We start from the raw sequence: 19,467 nt of genomic DNA, 5'->3' as shown, positions 1-19,467 counted from the left end.
CAAAGGTGAGAGTCTGTGGCTTCCACTGTCACACAAATGCTTTCAATCAAAAATGCTTTGGGAGGACTTCCCTGGTGGTCCAGTGATTAGGACTTGGCACTTTCACTGCCGGGGCCTGGGTTCAATCCCTGGTCAGGGAACTAATATCCTGCAAGTGGTGTGGCCAAAAAAAAAAAAAAAAATGCTTAAATGATCATCTATCTTCCCTCGAGCACCGAGCCTTAGATTGTAAACTGTGTTTAGTGATCTTTTACTTCCACAGTGAGGTCAGAACCAGCAGACTTAGCTGAACTTTTTCCTCAGATTTCTCTTGGCTGATCTTTTTCTATCATAAGGAAGTGAAAATATGGGTCAGGAGTCAAATATGAAGCTCCTTTCTTAGTGTTTCCCTGAGAAAGCGCAAGACTGACAAGTGAGAGGGGGAATGACATCAGGCCTGAGGAAAAAAGATTAGCGCAGGATTATTGAACCCAAACAGACAGGAGCTATGCGAGAGGGTGGAGAAGTGACTGATATACCCAAACAAGAAGGTCATTCCTTGAAAAGAGCCCTGTACTGGCCCAGGCATGCAACAAAATAATCTTACTCTTTAAAAAAAAAAAAAAAAAAGGACTTCCTTGTTGGTGCAGTAGTTAAGAATCTGCCTGCTAACGCAGGGGACACAGGTTCGATCCCTGGTCCAGGAGGATCCCACATGCAGTGGAGCAACTAAGCCCGTGCACCACAACTACTGACCCTGTGCTCTAGAGCCCACGAGCCACAACTATTGAGCCCACGTGCCACAGCTACTGAAGCCCGCATGCCTAGAGCCCGTGCTCCAAAACAAGAGAAGCCACCACAATCAGAAGCCCGAGCACTGCAACGAAGAGTAGCCCCTGCTGTCCGCAACTAGAGAAAGCCCGCATGCAGTAACAAAGACCAATGCAGCCAATAAATAAATAAATAATGTCTACTGAGGTCTTCTGCCCTTTAAAATCATAGAGGAAAATTTATAAAGTATTATAAACACAAGTTCTTTTGTACAAAATTTCAAATATTGCTCAATAAACTTATTCATGCAGCCAACCAAAAACTCCCTGAAAATTCCAAACTTTACTCACGTAAATCACTTGTCTCATGCTCCTCTGTACCATTGCTTGTTTTTTTTTCTTTTATCTTCACATAAAATGTCATCGAAGCACCAAATAAATTTGATTTGTAAGTACAGTGTGTCTCACACCCATAACCCTGGCCATCTTCATGCCGGCATCTCGTCCTGGGCTCTGAATACATCTCCAGAACAATACATGGAAGAGCTCGTTAGCGCGGGACCCCGTGAAGTCAACAGAAGAATGAGTTATGAGCCACCGAACCCTGAGCATCAGTGTATACAAACTAACTGCACGGCAGGATCCTGGAATTAATTTTCAGCCTTTCATCTAAGGAACCAGTGCAGACACTAAACTGAGCACCACTCCTGCTCTTTTTCTTCGTCTTCTACACAAGGATGCAGCTTCCTTTCAATTGGGGCCCATATTGTTTCTGGTCGGAAATCTGCAGGAAATCTCTGCCAAGATTGTAATACAAAAACTCACCTTATATACCAAACATTCTGTGCAGCTGTAATCATGTTAAGGGTTGCCCCCACCAATCCCTCCTGCTGTCAGTTGTTTCGTGGCCCTGAGAAGGGCTCTTCGGGACCTTCTTAATCACTTAGTGTTTGGCCCACCCTCAATAGAAGACAAGGAGAGAGGGACTTCCTAGATGGCGCAGTGGTTAAGAATCCGCCTGCCAATGCAGGGGACACGGGTTCGAGCCCTGCCCCAGGAAGATCCCACATGCCTCAGAGCAACTAAGCCCGTGCACCACAACTACTGAGCCTGCACTATACAGCCTGAGAGCCACAACTACTGAGCCCACGTGCCACAACTACTGAAGCCCACACACCTAGAGCCCATGCTCCTCAACAAGAGAAGCCATGGCAATGAGGAGCCCACGCACCACAACAAAGAGTAGCCCCCACTCGCCACAACTAGAGAAAGCCCACGTGCAGCAAAGAAGACCCAAAGCAGCCAATACACAAATAAAATAAATAAATAAATTTTAAAAAGAAAAACAAAGACAAGGAGAGAGTTTTAAGCTTTGTCTTTCATGCTAACCAGTCAAAGGTGACTTCTCTAGTAGGTTCAAGGTAATGCCACCATCACCGCCCCCACAGCCACTGGGGGATGCCTTGGGAGAAGCTGCTCAGCCCTCAGTGACCACGGTTACAACCACTGGCCTGGGGGCAACACAAGCACTACAGTCCAAAGCCCAGGGCTGCCTTAGAGTGGGCTGAGACTCTGAGATCGCCAATTCCACCCCTGTCATTGTAGGGATGAGCAAACAGACCTAGAGAAGTAATGTATTCTGTTTACACAGATGGAAAAAAATAGAACTTTAATCTCCTACAAAGAAGTGGTATACAAAGTAAACAATGGAATACAACTCAGCCATAAAAGAGAACAAAATAATGCCATTTGAAGCAACATAGATGGACCTAGAGATTATCACACTAAGTGAGGTAAGTCAGATGGAGGAAGACACCATATGATATCACGTATATGTGGAATCTAAAATATGACTCAGGGACTTCCCGGGTGATGCAGTGATTAAGATTTCACCTGCCAACACAGGGGACATGGGTTTAATCGCTGGTCCGGGAAGATCCCTTATGCTGCAAAGAAACAAAGCCCGTGTGCCGCAACTACTGAGCCTGCACTCCAGAGCCCACAAGCCACAACTACTGAGCCCACATGCCACAACTACTGAAGCCTGTGTGCCTAGAGGCTGTGCTCTGCAACAAGAGAAGCCAATGAGAAGCCCATGCACCACAATGAAGAGTAGCCCCCACTCGCCACAACTAGAGAAAGCCCATGCGCAGCAATGGAGACCCAACGAAGCCAATAAATATAAATATATTAATTAATTAATTAAATTAAAAATAAAAGTAAAAAAATAAAATATGACACAAATGAACATATCTACAAAACAGAAACAGACTCACGGACATAGAGAACAGACTCAAGGTTGTCAAGGCAGGTGGGGGGGTGGGGGAGGGATGGACTGGGAGTTTGGGGTTAGCAGATGCAAACTATTATGTAGAGAATGGATAAACAACAAGGTCCTACTGTACAGAACAGGAAACTATTCAATACCCTGTGATAAACCATAATGGAAAAGAATATGAAAAAGAATGTATAGGGACTTCCCTAGTGGTCCAGTAATTAAGACTTCATGCTTCCACTGCAGGGGGCATGGGTTCAATCCCTGCTCAGGGAACTGAGATCCCGCATGCCTTGCAGTGCAGTCAGAAAAAAAAAAAAGAATATATATATATATAATTGAATCACTTTGCTGTACAGCAGAAATTAACACAACATTGTAAATCAACTATACTTCAATAAAGTAAATTTAAAAAAAAATCTGGAATCTCCTAAATCCGCAACAACTCAAATGGGACCAGCTTTGGGTACCAGACTCGCCACAGAGACTCAGGGGCGAGTGGGGATCTCTGGATTCTGCTGTCCCCTCTCAGACCTGAGCCTCCCTCTCTCCCTGCCTTTTAAGTGTCCCTTCGCATGCCTCCCTGGGCATGGTTTACATGCGTCTTGTGCAAGTGTCCACAGGCAGGGCCAGCTTCCTGGGGGTGTGACCTGAGCTTAGAACGGCCCGTGCTTGGTTGAATATTCTGACATCACCGTCTTGAAAGTTTTAGCTGTTTTGGGTCCTGGGGCCCCATTTTCATTTTGCACTGAGCCCTGTACATTACATAGCCAGTCCTGTCGATAGTACATACAAGAAAACAGTCACCTTCGACTCCATAGCAAGTAACAGAAAGCTAAAAACTCTCCCTGGCATCCTGAGTGTGGGCAGAACACAGAGAGCACAGGGGCCTCTCCCATGGCTCTCCCCCAAGGAGGAGGAGCAAGGGGAACAGTAAGAATCATCACTAAAAAGTGAATCAGTTCTGTATCAGGAAAGCTGGCGAACCCATGCCCTAAATCCATGGGGATCAAGACTCTTTTTATGAAGAGGTAGCAGATTATACCATAAACAAGTCCCAGGTGGTCAAAAGGTACAAACTTCCAGTTATAAGAAAAATAAGTCCTGGGACTCTAGGGACTTCCCTGGTGGTGCAGTGGTTAAGAATCCACCTGCCAATGCAGGGGGCATGGGTTCAATCCCTGGTCCAGGAAGATCCCACATGCCATGGAGCAACTAAACTTGTGTGCCACAACTTCCGAGCCTGTGCTCTAGAGCCCAAGAAGCCACAGCTACTGAAGCCCACATGCATAGAGCCCGTGCTCTGCAACAAGAAAAGCCACTGCAATGAGAAGCCTGCGCATCTCGACAAAGAATAGCCTCTGCTTGCCACAACTAGAGAGAGCCCACATGCAGCAACGAAGACCCAACACAGCCATAAATAAATAAATAAATAAACAATAAATCTTTAAAAAATACTCTATTGTATATTTGAAAGTCTGCCAAGAGAGTTAATCTTAAAATTTCTCATCACAAGAAAAAACAAATTGTAACTACGTGTGGTGATAGGTGTTAACTAAACTTATTATGGTAATCATTTTGCAATATATACATATATCAGATCATTATGCTGTAAGCCCCAAACTAATACAATGTTATATCAATTATATCTCAATAAAAAAAATCTCAAACTAAAAAAAAAAAAGAATCATGGCTGAGAGGCCCCCACCCCTCTGCTGGGAGCTCAGGGAAAGAGCTCTTGTCCCTGACCCCAACTATCTAGCTGTGAAGACTCAGCTAATGCAACCTTGGGCCAATTAACTAACCTCTCTGAACCCCTGTTCTTTCTTCTCTCCAATTATAAAAGCAATAAATGCTCATTATAGAAAAATTGAAAAATGCAGAAAAATAGAAGGAAAGGCACCTCTAACCTCATTATCTAAGTACCAGCATTGTTAACACTTGAGAGTTTTCCTGCCAGCCTTCTTTCTCTAAGTTTCACTCAGGATGAAAGCATGGCCCACCTTCTTTCTTTCCTTCCCCCCCAAAAGAATGCAGGTAACCTTTGGGAACTTTCGCTGCTGGTTGCCTACAAAAACCAATTGAAAGGGCGGAGAAGTAGTAGTTGACCTCAGGGATGGTGAGAGAAGCTGGGCATTGCCCATCCACAGTGGCTCCTGGGGGCCTGCTCTCTCTGGATCAAGATGGGCCACAGAGAAAGGCCCAGACAGGCAGCCCAGCCCCAGTCAGTGATACAGATGTTCTCTCTACCCCAACAACATCCTGCTTTTTGGTTCTGAGCCCAACTCAGAAGACCAGGAAGTGGGACAAAAACAGGGAAGGAGAAATCTGTTGTGGGAGAGAGACTGTCAGGAGCTAAGCAGGCATGAGTCATTTCTCCAAACCACAGTCTTCCTAGATGAATAGAAAAGATGGCCATTTCCAGGACCAGAGGCGGGGACTTCTATGGGGCTGCTGGTGGGGGGTGGGTGGGGACACGGAAGGAAGGAGCCTCAGGACTGTCCCAGCTGACCCCGCAGGCCCATGGCATCTGGGAAATACCTGCTACATTAAGAGGTGATCACGTACACAACTCTATATAAAATAGATAACTAATAAAGATCTGCTGTATAGCACAGGGAACTCTACTCAATACTCTGTAATGGCCTATATGGGAAAAGAACCTAAAAAAGAGTGGATATACGCATATGTATAACTGATTCACTTTGCTGTGCACCTGAAACTAACACAACATTGTAAATCAACTATACTCCAATAAAATTTTTTTTTAAAAATCACAGAAAAGGAGGTGATCACAGAGTGTATATAACTTCATATCCTGTTTTTTCATGCAACCTTATAAGTGATTTTCCATCGTATTATTAAACCTCATAAACTTCATAATTTTCCATTCCGTGGAGGTACCACAATCTATTTGGCACTGCAGTGAATATCTTTGTAACTAAAGATTTTTCCATGTTTAGGATTATTTCCTTAGGCTATAATCCCAGGAGAAGATTAATTAGATGAAAAGTACTGCTCATTTTTAAGCCACTCAATGTACTGCTTTCCTGATGAGGAAGATTTGAAATCTATAGTTTGAGGCCTGCTATGTGAGCCCTGCCTGTTAATAATTGCATAGGAATGACTGATATAAGTATAAAATGTACTGTTCCTGCCTCTGCTCGCCTTTGTCTGAACTCCCGTGTCCTGTAACCCTTAGCAACCCCCACCTTCTGTCAGCACCTGTAATTTATAGAAACTGTGTAACCAATCAGTTAGTACCAACTGTAGCTATATGTCTTAATCTATAAAAGGAGAAAACTGGCCCAAAACGGTGCCCAGAATTTTTGGAGTGTTAGCCCATCTGGTGCCGCCGGCTCAATAAAACTGAGTTCTCCAACTCTCTGAGTGTGGTGCCTGGTTTCTCGTGGGATCAATTTCTTCAACATTCCAAATGACACCAGTTTGCGATCCCCAGTTTTGGTTGAAAGTCCTGTACAAAGGGGAAAACATATACACATAGGATGTCTGCCCTCTCTTGGCAGCACGGTGTCCAAAGCAGCTTCCCACCCAGGCTGTTGACACACGATCACTGGCTACAATCTCTGAGGCCACCTCCCTTTGGTTGGCGCCAGTTTCCAAGCCGGGTTCTCTTCTGAGTCCGAGCCAAGTTCTCAGTCAATTCTGTGTGTTACGCATTGGCCTTCCAAGAAATACCCTTTCTGCTCAGGTTAGCCGGGGTCTGGTCCTGATGCTTTCAAACAAGAACCCAGAGTAATGAACCACCTCAAGCAGACCTGTGCTGGTCCCCTCCCCACGAGCCCTCAGGACAAAACAGACCTGCTCAGGGAGGCAAAAATGCCCCCGGGGTAGCTGTAGAGAAGGTAGATGGAGACCACTAGATACATCCCACCGACCCCCTCCTGAGCCATCCTCCCAGGAGGGAACCCAGGATGATCGCTGCTCAGCTGGCAGCCAGGCGACGGCCTTGCTGAGTGGGCCCCACCAGCAGGAGCCTCAGGGGGGCTGGGGAAGTGGAGGGGGAGAGAAAGAGTGAAGAGACCTGGCGGAAGAGAGGACCCAGTAGAGAGGGCGCGGGAGACAGATGCTGGATTTGGACATTGATTACATCGTGCCATGTGGAGTGTCCTGTAACCCCCAACCCCTCTCTCCCCTCAAAGTCCTGTGATAAAAATCTATGACGTTTCTCCCTCTCAGGGTCCTCTTTGTGATTAGCACCTTGACAATGACTCATTTATGCAGAGACGAGTCATGGTCCTGCTCCTCTGCCTCCCAGGCATGGCCTCGAAGCCTCCACACTCCCAGGAAGCATTCATAAAACCACGTTCAGTCCTCTTTTCAAGCAGGAAGCCCAGCAGCCCCTCGGGGGCCACATTCCCCCGTCGCAAAGGCCAGAGCGGCTGGGAAGCTGCCCCTGGCGACCCAGCGCATGGGGAAGCTGGGGGTCAGCGCCATCTCTGTAACAAAGGGGACAACCGCTGGGATCAGTCCCGCTGACCTGTGCTTCCCCCTGGTGGTCCACACGGTGCTGTGTGTCACCCCTGCAGGGGTCACTTGATTTCTTTGAATTAGTTACCAATATTTTTTTTTCTCTCTTTTTATTTTTTATTGAAGTATAGTTGATTTACAATGTTGTGTTCATTTCTGCTGTACAGAAAAGTGATTCAGTTATACATATACATGCATTCTTTTTCAAATTCCTTTCCATTGTGGTTTATCACAGGATGTTGAATATAGTTCCCTGTGCTCTACAGTAGGACCTTGTTGGTTATCCATTCTCTATAGAATAGTTTGCATCTGCTAATCTCAAACCCCCAATTCATCCCTCCCCGACCCACCCCTCAACCCCCTCCCCAAAGTTGCCAATATTTAAAACTTAGCAGCTGCTCTCAAGAATCAGGAGACCAGGACGGACCTAGAGACTGTCATACAGAGTGAAGTAAGTCAGAAAGAGAAAAACAAATATCGTATATTATGCATACATGCAGAATCTAGAAAAATGAAACAGATCAACCTGTTTGCAAGGCAGAAATAGAGACACAGATGTAGAGAACAAACATATGGACACCTAGAGTGGAAAGCGGGGGGGTTGGGGTGGGATGAATTGGGAGATTGGGATTGCATATATACATTCCTAATAAGAAAAAAATATCAAATTTGTACACTTTAAATATACGCTAGATTATGGTATGTCAATTATATCTCAATAAAAGTTCTTAAAAAAGAAAAGAATCAGGAGACCAGGCAGCTTTAGACCCTCATGTCAGCATAGCGTCGGCCACCCAGAGACAGAGCGTGTGCACTGCAGCGGCCTGCAGACCCGTCCACGCTGGTGCCCTCCAGGACAAAGGCCTGGGCTATTCCCCCTAACCTGCCTGCTGGAGGCAGTGGGGGCTGGATTAAAAGCAAGGCAGGCCCGGGGGTGGCGCTAAGCAAAGGCAGCATCCTTCTGTTCTCACACGTCTGTAGTCCACTTTTTTCACTTACCTTTCGTCACGGAGGCAGTTATTAATGAAGGAAAAGCAACGGAACCGCAATCAGCGTTATCCCGATGGGAAATCTAACCACAACCAGAGGCTGAGATACTGCGAAGCCAAACCTTGTTGGTACATCTTCTTACCTAACACTCATAGAGGTTCCCATAGCAACAGAAGCTCCGGGCTTGGTGGTGAGTTTTCTGTGGCTGATATTAACTGCTCTGTTCAGAAAGCAGTAAAAAGACAAAGCCAGTTGAACAAACATTGGCCACAAGTGTGAAATTTTGGATTTTTCATGAGCGCCCTTCTGTGGTCAGCTTCATGTTCGCCAGAGTGGACAGCTGCTTCTGAATGGTGACCTCTGGATTTGGGGGTAGGGAAGGTTCACTGACCCCCAAACACAGGTCCCTTTCTTTTCCTCCCTTGTGTGTGGCAACAGCCCTCCCTACACTGTCTTGTGTAGCTCTCCACACTGCATAGCAATTACTCATTCAATAAGTGCTTAATTGAGCATCTACTATGTGAACAGAACAGGCAAATCACAGGCAAATAATCACACCAGCTGTGATGGCTGCTTGCGGGGGGGGGGGGGAAATGCAGGTGGCTGTGAAGAGTATACGGGTGAGCCTCATTCATGATGGAAGGGCCTGGAATCCCTCTGTGTGGAAGGGCCACTTACCCAGAGACCAGAGGATGAACAGCAGGAAGCTGGGCAGTGAGCTTTCCAAGAAGCAGAGCAAGTACAAAGGCACCAAAGTGTGCAAAACGTGGGCACGTCCTAGGCTCTGAAGAGCCACTGGGAAACACAGAGAGGCAGGGCCGGTTTCCATGGGGCTTTAGAGCCTCAGCAATGATTTTATTCTAAGGGCGATGTGTGTGCGGTTCAGGATTTCAAATAGAGTCGCTGTATGGAGAAAGACTAGAAGAGAGATCATGACAGGCTGAATTAACTAGTGGCAGGCAAGATGGAGAGAAGGGAATAGTTTGAGGTAATTTTTTATGTAGACTTGACAAGCCTCTGTTATGGGGGTGGGAGGCCAGGGAAGAGCGTTCAAACTGATTCCAAGTAAGGGATATTTTTAAGTGTAAAAGGCTCTTAAATATGTGAAAAGAGGCTCAACCAGGCTCACAATAAAGGGAATGTAAATTAAAACCACAGGGAGATTGTTTCCATGTCTTGCCAATTATAAATAATGCAGCTATGAACATTGGGGTGCATGTATTTTTTCAAATTAGTGGTTTTGTTTCTTTCTGATATATGCCCAGGAGTGGAATCGCTGGATCATATGGTAGTTCTGTTTTTAGTTTTTTGAGGAAACTCCATACTGTTTTCTATAGCAGCTGCACCAATTTACATTCCTACCAGCAGTGTACAAGGGTTCCCTTTTCCCCACATCCTTGCCAATATTTGTTATTTGTAGATTTTTTGAGCCTGAGTGTCCATCAACAGATGAATGAAAGAAGATATGGTACATATATATAATGGAATACTACGCAGCCATAAAGAAGAATGAAATTTTGCCATCTGCAGCAACATGGATGGACGTGGAGGGTATTATGCTAAGTGAAATAAGTCAGGCAGAGAAAGATAAATACTGTATAATATCACTTATATGTGGAATCTAAAAAAATACAACAAACTAGTGAGTATAAAAGAAACAGACTCACTGATACAGAGAACAAACTAGTGGTTACCAGTAGGGAAGAAAGGAGAGGCAATATAGGGGTGGGGGAGGTACAAACTATTGGGTGTAACGTAGGCTCAAGGATGTATCGTACAACATGGGGAATATAGCCAATATCCTGTAGTAACTGTAAATGGAAAGTAACCTTTAAAAATTGTATAAAATTTTTTTTTTAATTTTTTAAACCACAGGGAGATATCACTTGTCACATACCAAATAAACAAAAATCTATAAACTTAAAAAAACACACTGAAGGTAAGACTATGGAGAAACAAACTCTCTTCCATAGCTATCAGAATGCAGAATGGAACAATCCCTGTGGAGGAGAATTTGGCAAATTTACATATGCATTTGCTCTTTGCACCAGATACACTACTTCTGTCTCAAAGAAACATCAACAAAAGTGAAGGGGGAATAAAGATCATTGCACAAAGCTATAATCATAGTACTATTTGTAATAGCAAAAGACTGAAAAATCCAAATATCCATCAATAGGAAATTGGTTGGTTCAACTATAAGAAACAATGGAGTACTCTGTAGCTGGACAAAAAAATAAGAAGCATCTCTAATACCGATATGAAGTCATCTTAAGGATATTACTAAGGGAGGAAAAAAGATCAAAGTACAAAAGAGGTAAACAGTATGCTATACTTTGCATAAGACTGGGAGGTAGATTTATTCATTTACATTTGCTTATATTTTCAAAAAGAAACATGGAAGCACAAGCAACCAAAGAAAAATAAATGAATAGACATCATCCAAGTGATAATCTTTTGTGCTTCAAAGAAAGCATCAACAAAGTGAAAACACAAACCACAGAATGGGAGAAAATATTTGCAAATCACATATCTGTTAAAGGACTTGTACTTAGAATACTTAAACTCTTACAATTCAACAATAAAAAGACAAATAAGCAAATCTTTAAATCGACAAAAGACTTGAATAGACATTATTCCAGGAAGAGACACAAATGGCCAAAAAGGTACGCAAAGATGCTCAACGTCATCAATAATCAAGGAAAGGCAAATCAGAACTGCAGTGAGATATGGCTTTATACCCCTGGGATGGCTAGCATCAAAAAGTTAGATAATAGCAAGTGTTGACAAGGGTGTGGAGAAACAGGAACCCTCATACATTGCTGATTGAAATGTACAATGGTGCAACCACTTTAGAAAACACTCTGATAGTTCTTCAAAAAGTTAAACACAGAGTTACCATTTGACCCAGCAATTCCACTCCTAATTAAATACCCAAGAGAAATACAAACATATGTCCACACAAAAACTTGTACATGAAGATTCATAGCAGCATTATGTAGAGAGCCAAAAGGAAGAAACAGCCCAAATGTCCATCAACTGATGATGTGGTATATACACACAATGGAATATTATCAGCCATAAAAAAGAACGGGGTACTCGGGACTTCCCTGGTGGTCCAATGGTTAAGACTCTGCACTCCCACTGCAGGGGGCCGAGGTTTGATCCCTGGGCAGGGAACTAGACCCCACATGCTGCACCTAAGAGTTTGCATGCCTCAAAGAAGGTCCCGCGTGCCACAACTAAGATCTAGTACAGCCAATAAATCATTTTTTTAAGTGCATAGTCACAATAGCCAAGATGTGGAAACAACTTAAATGTCTATCAACAGAGGAATGGATAAAGAAGTTGTGGTATATTGGCAATTCCCTGGCTGTCCAGTGGTCAGGACTCTGTGCTTGCACTGCCAAGGGCCCAGGTTCAATCCCTGGTCAGGGAACCAAGATCCGGCAAACCATATGACTCAGCCAAGAAAAAAAGAAAAAAGATGTGGTACATGTACACAATGGAATACTACTCAGCCATCAAAAAGAATGAAATAATGCCATTTGCAGCAACATGGATGGACCTAGAGATTATTGTAGTAACTGAAGTAAACCAGACAAAGATAAACATCATATGATATCACTTATATGTGGAATCTAAAATACAACACAAATGAACTTATCTATGAAACAGAAACAGACTCACAGACACAGAAAACAGACTTGTGGTTGCCAAGGGGGTGGGGATGGGGGAGGGATGGATTGGGAATTTGGGATTAGCAGATGCAAGCTATGTCATGTAGAGAATGGATAAACAACAAGGTCCTACAGTATAGCACAGGGAATTATATTCAATATCCTGTGATAAACTGTAATGGAAAAGAACATTTAAAAAGAATGTATATATACATATAACTGAATCACTTTGCTGTACAGCAGAAATTAACACAGCATTGTAAATTCACTATACTTCAATAAAATAAATTTTTGAAAAAAGAAGTGCAGTCCATACATTATTCTATAGGTTCTGCAAGCTCTTCCATATATTTCCAATAAATTACTTTTTTTCAGGATTTATAATTCTTTTTTTTTTAATGAGGTAACATGGATTTTAACATTATGTAAGTTTCATGTTTACAACATTATATTTCTATTTCTGTCTACTCTACTGTGGGCACACCACTGAAAATTTAGTTTCCATCCATCAACATACAGTTCATCCCCTTTCTCCATTTCACTCTCCCTCAACCACAGCTCTGTCCTCTGTAACTACGTTTGTTTAATTGTTTTAGTGCTTTTCTTTTGTTGTTTTTTTTTAAGCTCTTTATTGGAATATAATTGCTTTATATTCTTGTACCAGTTTTTGAGGTACACCAAAGTGAATCAACTGTATTTATATATATTTATACATATATCCCCATATCCCCTCCCTCCTGTGACTCTCTCCCACTCTCCCTGTCCTGGCCCTCTAAAGCACCACACATCATCAAGTTGATCTCCCTTTGTTATACAGCAACTTCCCACTAGCTATCTATTTTACAGTTGGTAGTGTATCTATGTCTATGCTACTTTCTCACTTCATCCCTGCTTCCCCTTTGCCCCCCACCCCATCCCCGTGTCCTCAAGTCCATTCTCTACATCTGCATCTCCACTCTTGCCCTGTCACTGGGTTCATCAGTACCATTTCTGCAGATTCCATATATATGAGTTAGCATACGGTATTTGTTTTTCTCTTTCTGGCTTACTTCACTCTGTATGACGGTCTCTAGGTCTATTCACCTCATTACATATAGCTCAATTTCATTCCTTTTTATGGCTGAGTAATATTCCGTTGCATATATGTGCCACATCTCCTCTATCCATTCATCTGTTGATAGGCATTTAGGTTGCTTCCATGTCCTGTACGTGTTTGTTTTTGTTTGGTTTGGTTTGTTCACTTATTGAGGAGGTTTTGTTTATTAGTTTTTTATATTCTACACATGAGTGAAATCATATACCATCTTTTATCATTCTTGTATCTAAAGGCTTCTAACTAATCATAAGGAGTTACCAGATGCCCAACCTGCAGGACATACCAGGAAGAAAGCCACCCCAAAATGTCAAAGATATGAATAATCTTTGAGCAAAATCTATGCAGAAAAATCAGTTTCCCAATTAGTAGGAGTAGAGACAGCTCCAAGTTGTCCAATATAAATAAGCAGTCTGAAGTATAATATGAAAAAAAAGATGTGAAATATTTCATTAATGATTTTTATTTTGATTTTCTGTTGAAATAATTTTTATATATTAGGTTAAATAAAACATTAAGGTTATAAATAAGCAGTTTGATGTGTATATATATATATATCAGTCAAGCCTTACCTCCATTCTTCTCTCCAAGTCTCTCCCCAATACGTAGGAGTGAATTTGTCCCCGTGCCCCAGTGCAGGGCCACGGTTGACTCCATCTAGACACTGAAATGGCCACATCCTCTGATTGGAATCTGCCACCCATCTTTTCTGATGGTACAAGACCCTGCAGCCCCTCCCCACTCAACTTCCTACAGAGGCAACAATCCACTATAACCACAGTATAACAAGACGCTAAGAGGAGGGCGAGAGGCAGGTAAATCAGGGTCTCCATAAGCCAGACCAGTATTAAACTCTATTCTCTGTGCTCACAAGGCTTTTGACATTTGAGGGGTTAGCATCCTATTTTATCTATTCTCCAAAGACTAAAACAGTTCACAAAGGAAAACGCTCTTTTCCCTTTGCTGAGATGAAATTTGAATGATGTGCTTCATGTAGTCATTCAGTCTAAAAATATCTTTTGAGCCTCTTTTACACGCCAGGCACTAGTGATGAGCAAGACACAAGTCTGCCCGCCAAGAAGTCAGATGGAGGTGGTAACGCAGACAAGCAGGGGGCAGGTACTGCACAGTCTCAGCATCACCCAAGCTGTGCCAGCGAGCCGTGGCGCTGGGGGCGAGGCCTGCAGGGGGCCTGCACGTGGATCCGTCAGTGCGAGCCACTTCGCGGGTGATGGAGCGTGTGCTCTTCTCAGCCCTGCATCTCAAGATGGCCTTTCTGGAGGCTTTCATCACCGATATGCAGGAATTTGCATCACACACCTGAAGTCACTTAGTACTTTCATTTATTCTTTTCCATGTTTGGAGAGTAGACGTCTCTGCTTTTGCCACATAGTTTCTCAACCTTGGCACAACGGACCTTTAGCACTGGATAATTCTTGGTTGTGGGGGCTGCCCTGCACATCGTAGGATGTTTAGCCGCACCCCTGGCTTCTACCACTAAATGCCGGTGGCGCTTTCATCCCCGTGGTGATGACCAAAAATGTTTCCAGACCTTGCCCAGCGCCCCCAGGGCCCCCAGCAAATCACTGCTCTTTGGTTATTCACAGATTTGAGGAGCACTGCAGGCCTCTGAACGTTTCCCCTTTGAGTGTAGAGGTATGCTTCTCACCAGAGTGGTCAATAGAGCATTTTGTGAATTCCAACCTGCTATGGCCGAGCTCCGAGCAGCACAGAGAGCAGTGTTCAGGGAATATGCAGCAGGAGGGCGAGGAGGGAGGGCCCCGCTATTGTCAACGCCTCCAATGCAGCCTAAGCAGTGTCCACTCAATCCATCAGGACACAGGCAGCCACTGAGTGCTTCAGAGCAGGCAAGTGACCAGAATCAGACTTCACGACAATACGGGGGCAGCAGAATATCGGGCAGATTAGAGGAAGGACAGTTTAGAAGCAGGGGACCAATGGGCTTTGGGGAAAGGCCTGGCAACAGGTGATGGCATTCTGATCTAGGAAAGTGGCGGAGTCGACTAGAAATCGAAAAAAAGGCCTACGATGCATCCAGGAGGGAGACCCTACTACGAACAGGTGGGGGATGGAGAGGCCAGGGAAGGAGAGGCCTCAAGGCTGAGGCAGTAGGGGGTACAGGAAGGGCTGGGGGCTGGTCAGCAGAGCAGGGTCTGAGGGACAGATGGACGGGGGGCAGCAGTGGTCACCTCTGTGCGCCACGCTTGTTTCTTCAGCTAGAGATGGAGAAGAGATGAAATACCACGTGTACCCCCTGCACGGAGACTGGCAGGCACTGGGTGCTTCTCCCCACAGGGCCCCCGACAGAGACAGAGAAACCACGGGGAGCAGACTGGGCAGGTAAATGGCAAGATCAGCGCTGGTTGTTTATGAAGGTCTAATTTGCATATAAAAAAATTCATCCTTTTAAAAAAAGTGTACAGTTCACTGCTTTTTGGTAAATTCACAAAGTTATACAACCATCACCCCAAAAAGAACCTCCATGCCCATTAGCGGCCGCTCCCCATTCTCCCCTCCCCCCACCCATGGCAACCACGAAGCCACCGTCTGTCACTAGAGAGTTCCCTACACTAAATAGAATCGTATAACATGTGGTCTTTTGTGACTGGCTTCTTTCACTTAGCGTGTTTTCAAGGCTCACCCATGCAGTAGCATGCATCTGTACTTCATTTCTTTTCGTTGCCAGATAATATTCCATTGTGTGGATATAACACATTTTGTTATCCATTCATCAGTGGATGGACAGTTAGATTGTTTTCACTCTTTGGCTATTATGATTAATGCTATAGCAATCATGTACAAGTCTTTGTATAAACATGTTTTCAACTCCCATGTGTATATCTAGGAGTGGAATTGCTAGGTTATATCGTAACTCTATGTTTAAATTTTTGAGGAACTGCCAGACTGTTTTCCAAAGCAGCACAAGATCAGTTTTGAACCCTTGGTGCTGAGGTGTCAATGGGGTAATCAGAATTCAAGACTAGAGAAAAGCAGACCACTTTTCAAGTCAATGACAGCCCAGAGAACACAGGCTGTGGAAGAAAGGAAGTGAAACCCCCGGGGGGGAAAGCCTCCTCCTTCAATTGTCTGGGCCACAGCTTCCTGAGGGGTCACAGAGAATGTGTCACAGGACGGCGTCAAAAGTCAGACATATGATGAATGTAAAAATACTTTGACAAAGCAGAAAGTGACATATTTTTTTCTAATTTCATAGGAATATCCAATTGCAATATGTCTGTTTCAATAATGCCAGCTTTGTACCAAAGGGGCAATGTAAAACATGTTTCTGAAGGACCGAAGCAGCTTAACTGTAGAACCTGAGCGTCTCCACAAAGTTTGCTGAGAACTGGAGACCAACTTATCCACCGCACCTCTGGAAAGAGCTCAGGAAAGAGAACGGACATTTGCACGAGTGGTTAGCTAAAGGATAATACTTCTGATCAAAAGTTAATAGTAGAATCCACAATTATCTCAAAATAAAGTTTTTAAAAAGCCAGTGAGGGAGTTCCCTGGCAGACCAGTGGTTAGGACTCGGCACTTTCACTGCCATGGTCCTGGGTTCAATCCCTGGTCGGGGAACTAAGATCTCACAAGCTGCACAGCATGGCCAAAAAAAAAAAAAAAAAAGTCAGTGATACATTTAGGATAAAACCACAATGCAAAAAGTATATATGCAGTTTATTGATTTTTGTCTTTTTTAACACTATGAGACTTTGTCTTAATTGTGTCAACTCTAGGTCTAATTAAGTAGCTTCTGATTTAAGTAGAAGGGCCCAAGCCACTGACTGCTCCCAAAACAACCCCTGAATGATTTAAGCAGCCTTGCAGTCTTCCCCCAGAAAGAAGAAACAAACACCCCGCCCTTTGTAGTTCCCAAAGATGGGAATGAAAACCACTCTGGCTTCACTTCAATTGTCAGGGTGAGCACAAAGTTCATCCCTGGAAGGTCTGACCCCAGGGACGCCGCAGAGGAGGCTGGAAGAGTCTTTCCTGACTTCTGGACAGAGCTGGCTGGCAGGTCCAGCTGGCACATCTAGACGGCAGGGCCAGCACTCTGTCACCAAAACACGCGGCTGAAACGGATCAATGCAGGACTCTAGCCAGAGCAGATGGCTGTGGGTAAATGTTAACTAATGTTAAATGACACCAGACGATCATGAGTAACTGATGGAAGAAGGGGCAGGGTAAATAAGGGGAAAAAATGACAAAGGAAGGAATTCCCTGGCAGTCCAGTGATAGGACTCCACGCTTCCACTGCAGGGGGCTCAGGTTCGATCCCTGGTCAGGGAACTACAATCCCACATGCTGCGTGGCTCAGCCAAAAAAAAAAAACCAAAAAACAAAAAACAAACATTCAACTGGGGATTAGGCTTCAATATATGAATCTGAGGGGAGACAGAAACATTCAGTCCGTAACATCTCTCTGCCCCCACCCAGCTCCAATCAGTGAGCAAGTTTACTCAATTCTTTCTCTGCAGGGTACTTCATCTACATCTTACCCCATCATGCCCGTCATCCGCCTCCCAAGCCGATCCTTATAACCTCCTCACAGGTCTCCCTGCCCTTGGTCTCTCCCCATTGGTAACATGACACAGCCGGGATTCAGACCTACGGCTGTCTCACTCTAAAGCTCCTCCCTCTCCTCTTCGAAAAAAACCTAAAGTCCTCCACTGCCTCAATTCAAAGTCCCAGTTCAGGTTTTTCTAAGTCTAACAATCCAACCTTGCCAGACTGTCCCCTCTATTTAAACAGGTGACATCTCTGCCCCCCATTAAATGTCTGATATATTTCTGCTTTGGTTTTGATTACTCTGCCCACCCAAAATGACCTTCTCTAACTCCAGGCTATCTAAATCCTCTCTCTTTCATGAACCAGTTCAAATTATACCTCCTAAATTCTCACAGCAATTACTCACAACTCATTTAGCAATCCAGTACTATTATTACGACATCTTATCTATTAACTTGAATTTTTTTTTTTTTTTTTTGGCCACGCAGCACGGCATGTGGGATCTTAGTTCCCCAACCAGGGATCGAACCTGAGACCCCTGCACTGGAAGCACAGAATCTTAACCACTGGACCACCAGGGAAGTCTCTATCATCTTGAATTTTAGCTTGGAATATGGAATTCTCACAGATTGCTGATGGGAGAATGGATTGGCAGTTCCTTAAAAAGCTAAACATAAAATTACCATTTTTACCATCAGTTCCTAGGTATCTATCCAAAAGAAATGGAAATACCCACCACATTCACACACAGACTTGCACAAGAATGTTCCTAACAGGCAAAAAGTAGAAACTTAAATCTTCCTCCCCTGATGAATGGATAAAGCATGTCACATCCATGCGGTGGAAAACTACGCAGGGACAGAAAGGCACACACTACCCACGTGACGGAACCTTAAAAACATGATGCTAAGTGAAAAGACACAAAGGACCACATGCTGTATCATCCCATTTACGTGAAGTGTCCAGAAAAGGCAAATTTATAGAGAAGGAAAGTAGACTAGTGGTTGCCTGGGGCTGGGAGTGGGAACAGGGATATTTTGGGGAGATAAAAACGTTCTCAAACTGATTTATGGTGATTTTTACACCACCTGGTAAATCAAATCACTGAACTGTACACTTGATATGCATCCATTTCATAGGTAAAATGTACTTCAAATAAAGCTGTTAAGGTTTCTTTTTTAAATCACAGTAGGCACTCAAATATTAGTTGAGTATCTAATCTTACTTCTTTATGTATTTTTCCCCACCCTCTCCCCAGCAACTAGGCCCTAATCTTGAGGGCGAGATCAAGTCTCCCACACAGTGTGCTGATTTTTAATACAAGGTACACCTAAACCAAAGCCCTACATACACTCTGTTCATAACCATTTGCGGATATGATTTGTGCCTTGTCAGGCTATGGCATGATACCATCAGGAGAGAAATGGTGCATGTGGATGGAGAGGCAGAGTAACCGTGCCCGAATCCCAGCTCCTCCATGTCCCAGCTGTGAACTCAGGGCACTGCCCGCCGTGAGCCCATTCTCTGGGCGTAAGATGAGAAAGACTATGGTAGTTACCTCGTAAGGTTGTTCTGAGGATGAAATGAGACGGCCTGGATAAAACATTTAGCCCAGTGTTTGGAACATGCAAGAGCTCACTGAACGGTGGCTTCGAACAC

This window comes from Hippopotamus amphibius, chromosome 8 (genome assembly GCF_030028045.1).
Source record: "Hippopotamus amphibius kiboko isolate mHipAmp2 chromosome 8, mHipAmp2.hap2, whole genome shotgun sequence".
In the NCBI taxonomy this organism is placed as follows: domain Eukaryota; kingdom Metazoa; phylum Chordata; class Mammalia; order Artiodactyla; family Hippopotamidae; genus Hippopotamus; species Hippopotamus amphibius.
This window is presented reverse-complemented; position numbering follows the sequence as displayed.